Source organism: Euprymna scolopes, chromosome 8 (assembly GCF_053919585.1).
Source record: "Euprymna scolopes isolate OS-2025 chromosome 8, ASM5391958v1, whole genome shotgun sequence".
NCBI classification, from domain to species: domain Eukaryota; kingdom Metazoa; phylum Mollusca; class Cephalopoda; order Sepiida; family Sepiolidae; genus Euprymna; species Euprymna scolopes.
Window position 1 is genome coordinate 44,236,203 of NC_136489.1, and position 4,928 is coordinate 44,241,130.

The window sequence follows — 4,928 nt, forward strand, 5'->3', positions numbered from 1 at the left end:
AAGCAGAGAAAGTTGCACAAACCTATGGGGAGTACAAATATAAAAAAATAGGTTTCTAACATCAGGCATCGGATGCTAATTTGATTTTAAAGATCGTCTACTTTGAGATACGGAAAAAATCCTTATCTGTGAAAGATTTGTGAGAAATTATTTAGTATTTTGCAGTTTCAATCATTACAAGTTGTTTTTATATATTTAAATAAACGATATAATGACTGATATGCTAAATATTAAACAAAATTATAATTGCCCCCCCCCATACTGAGGTGGCGGCAATTACAAAATTCTATAAATGCTGCATTTTACTTTGTTTTATAACTGCATAATTCAATTCTTTTCTTTACTATCAATGAAAAAAAGAAGTTTTTATTCCGTTTGGAAAAAAGTCTTAATAAAACCTAAAACAAATTATTTACCTATCTCTATGCTTGTATAAAAAACACAAAACAATTGGCAAGTAAAAAAGCTATTTATTTTACCATAATATCAAAATTCTCCCTATAGGATCCTTTTGAAGCAAAAAATGGCCTCATTTCATGGCATAAAATCTTAGCAATGATATGTCATGTCTTACTTCAAGTCCATAGACTGATTGGCAGGCTTCTGATGTCACTTTTACAGCACTTTCCACACTTTGTGAATGTGCAGGCAAATCAGGTAACTCTGGCTTTCTGCCGCTCATAAATAATTACTAAAGTTCATGATATGATAATTCTTCAGTTAGTGCTGGCTCTGAACCTCCACTTTGATAAATGTAAAGCGTCAAAATTTATTGTTGATATTTTTTAAACGCTTTCTCACTGGTTCCCCACTACTGAAAAAGAAAAGAGAAGTCAAATAATTTTATTAACTTGAACAAATGAACACAATTTTATTTTAATTAATTTTTTTTTTAATTTAATAATTGAAAATGAATGTATAAATCGAAATAAACAATTTGATCAGTTTTATATGAATGTTTACGTACCTAATGGTTAAAATTCTTCTTATAGCTTCTTCCCTCACTTCCATTTCATCTGATTTTAACAAAGAGAACAGAATATTCTCTGGCAAAAGGGCAAAAGCATTAAACTGAAGATTGCTTAAAGCAATTTCCTGAATTTCTGGAGGCTGCTTTTTTATTTGCCCAATCATTTTAAAAATATACATTTTCTGGGTATGAAATTTATTATCCAGTTTAATTTCAAACCAGCTAACTGTATACACTTCTACAATAAAACTAATCAGCTGGTGCATTTTTCTGGTCAATTCAGATGGATAAATTTTATGGGTCCACAAACACATTAATCGGATTGCCAGAGTAAGCCATTTTGCCTGATTTAAAGGTCAGATCCTTCATGCTGTATACTGAGGGTCTACTTTACCCCTTGAAATACCAACAGCATACTCTAAAAGTAGTCTTTGGTCACCAGTGAGATCATTTTCTGTTAGTTCAGAATACCTGCCCTCCAGAGGACTACTCACTGGTAAAACGTCAACTTTGCGTAAATGATGGTAATTGTTGGCACATCATTTTCCGAGTTGACCCGTAAATGATGTTGGGCTTCGTGCACTTCCATCAAGGAATTGAAATAATGCCCTAAAAGGAAGCTCATTCTGGTGTAGAGAACAACCAATAGTGTATATTTTTCTATACAGCTTGTTTTCTAGTGAGGAAACCAGTCTTGGTGCTTGTGGTGTCTAGAAGGACAGCCTTTAAAGTATTGACACTCTCATACTCTTCTAGAACTTTGTGAACTTCATCTGTCAGAACAGCACCAGTTGCTCTAACAGTAGGAATCACTCTATGCCTTAGATACACCCTCTTACTTCCACAACCCATCTCTTTCGTAAATGTCAAGTGATGCTCTTGTCCTTTAGCTTTTCTTCGATTTTTGTTTCCTTTTTCATCGACAATTTCAATGTAAAATAAAGTGTCTTTATCGTGTTTCCCATCATCACCAATGCAGACAAGATTTCTAATTTTTTGATTATGTTTTTGATAGGCATTATTTTTTTTATCTTTCTTTTTCTCTGTCAATTTTGGATTTATCAAGAAAACAAATTTCCTTAAATCAATATTTGATTTTAGAAGGCCCGCAGCCTGTAGATCCAAAAGAAAAGCATTTGCAAGACTTGCACCTAGGTTTGATGAGACATCACCTCTGATGAGTTCAATGGCATAACGAGGAATTTTTATCAGGCTGTAAATATTCTTACATTCTTCCTCTGGTTCAAAACTTTCATCTGTTCCATCACTATTTTCTGATGTCAGAATGATATTCTTGTCATGGGATGTTGAAGCAATAGGCGGGGGGGGGTGAATCAACTTGCTTTTCTCCTAACGTTAACTTTTTAGATTTTGCGACTGCAGCTTTATCAACAGGTCTCAATTGAAAATTGCCTTCGAGTTCTATTTTATTTCTTTGGTCCTTCAAATACTCTCTCCCCCACAGGAACCTGAATTAGAAAATTCGACAAATGTTTATTCTAATCTACGCTAATCTTAGAAATAAATTCTATTTCACGTAAAAAAATTTTAATTTCTTTTCTCACTGGTTTACAAGTATGGAAATTAATTTAATTTAAGATGTCTATAATTTTCATTAAAAAGTTTTTTTCAAACAAACAAGAGAAATTTAAAAAAATAGAATAAACTAACCTTTTTTTCATAGGACAGGTACAGGCAATATGCTTTGACTGACAATTTTCTTTTTTGCATTTAATATTTTTGGCATGACAACTTACAATTGGCAGGTCACACAAACAAGATGAAATATCAAATAATTTGTCAATTTGTAATTGACCAGAAGACTTTTGGCATATGCGGATAAAACGTTTCTATTTATTTGCATAATTTTTTTAAAGCAGGTGTCCTGCAATTTGTGTACAATCCATTTATGAGTTAATAGGGGCAAACTGGAATTTACTGCCTTCCAAATATCGTTAACATCATTTGCCATTAATTTTGAAAGGGCAAATTTATTTAACTTTGGGCGAAAATTCTCCATGCAATAACCATATTGAATAATCTCACGGAAAGTAGGGATTCTGTTGTATTTAATGGAAAAGGTGTGCCCACAAATTGTGTAGAAATAGTTCGTTTCTGACTCATGGTTAGAAAAATATCTGCAAAATACATATTTTATGATATGGTAAGAAATTAAACAAAGGAACTTATGAATTAAATTTAAAATTTGGAAAAATTGGTAAATATCAAAAAAGAAATAATAAAAGTTTGCTAAGATATAAAATGCAAAATGTAATAATTTCTATATTTGAATTAAGCTCCGGTTAACAAAGTAAACATACGTGTGAACACGAAAATGAAGCCGATTACTTGGCAGTGTAGACAGAAATATTAACCGGATAAAATAAAGCCCCGGTTTATTAGTTGTTTAATTCATTTTAAATGAAATATTTTGCAGGGTGTCTTTTTATATCGACACTCAATTAGTTTTCTAAAAATAAAATAGATATTACAAACAAAAGAAAAAACGTATTGTTTATACTCCCTTCATATGTTTTCTTAAAAGCCGGCATGAATATGACATGCTTATTCTTTGATTTAACACCGGCACCCTGCGACATAGACGCAGCTTATTGAGTTTTTCAATGTTTAAATTCATTTTAGCAAAAAACGATGGAGTTTTAGAAAAAAAGTATTTTGTGTTGTTATTCTGAATGCTATTTAACAACTTTCTCTGCATAGACCTAGTCATAATGCCAAAATCGACCTACCCTAATGCGCAGTAATGAAACAGCAAACAGATTTAAATGCGACAACCTCCACGAACCAATTTTTCAATTTTGACCTCTTAGCCGCTCATTTCATTCGGATGAAAACCGATTAAAATGTTTGTTACATGTCTGAATATACTAAATTTAGTTTGTAGATCCAAAATCCGTTGAGTATATAGGTTGAGAATTACCCTTACACACAAACATTCTCACTTTTATAGATATATAGGCAAGAAGATGTAACCGGCGTTTCTCTGCATTAAACGCAACGTTAAATTCCTTTACGAAATGAAGTAAAAAAAGAGGGAAAAAACTGAGACGAAAAATACTTGAGCTGAGATCGAAACCAAATCCTAAAGACAGTAAGTCAAGTGCGATAACCATTAGACCAGCAGCACATGATCTGTAACGCATGTTTTCAAACCAGCTTATACTTAACATAAGGAAGCTGTTATGTTTCACGACCGTGCATGCGTAGTCGTGAAACAGTTGAAAAACGGTTAAAACTTCGATTTCCCCCACATATCAATTTTTCAATTTTAACCCCTTAGCAGCCCTCTTTCCAGATAAAACCTAATTAAAAAGTTTTCCATGAGTCTGAATACTCTAGATATTCAAGTCTGTAGATCGAAAAATCGTTGAGTGTATAGGTTGAGAAGTGTTCTCTCATTCTCACTTTTATAGAAATATAGGTAGCTATTAAATGAAAGATGAGGAATAGAAATTATTTATAAATTTATTATATTACAATAAGGAAAAGTTAAGGGTAAAATTAAGAAAAACCTCTTTATGCCATGGCATTATTTCCCAGCTTTTATTTAATATCATTTGCTCCTCTTAATAGTGTTGAGCTTTACTTATCTAGATAAGTTTTGCTTTGTTAAAAATTTAATCTTTGATATCAAAATTATATGATATATATATATATATTTTTTTTTTTTTACACAGTGATCACCACTTATCAGGGCCCGGAAGCCACTCAGGGATAAGGGTTATTGCAAGTACATTACGTTAGTGAGGAGATTTGCTGAAATGTTTACTTAAGGGGGCGGTTCATTAGGAATTTGTTAACATTGGACTTGAAGACATCCAAGTTGTAGTCCGGAGGGAAGCAGGCAGACGGAACAGAGTTCCACAGGCGTGCAGTTCTAAGAAAGAAGCTTTGTTCATGGAATCTGCGTTTTGATTTAGGCACAGATATAGAGTGG

At 32.6% G+C, this 4,928-nt stretch overlaps 1 long non-coding RNA gene across 1 annotated transcript; it reads right to left on the reverse strand.

Annotated features, from left to right (window-relative positions):
* Window positions 1-455: 455 nt before the first annotated feature.
* Window positions 456-2,911, reverse strand: LOC145283541 (uncharacterized). The gene is made up of 2 exons (XR_013868633.1): window positions 2,642-2,911; window positions 456-814 (listed from the first exon to the last, which is right to left on the reverse strand). It is a non-coding gene; the product is annotated as an uncharacterized LOC145283541 (long non-coding RNA).
* Window positions 2,912-4,928: the final 2,017 nt, after the last annotated feature.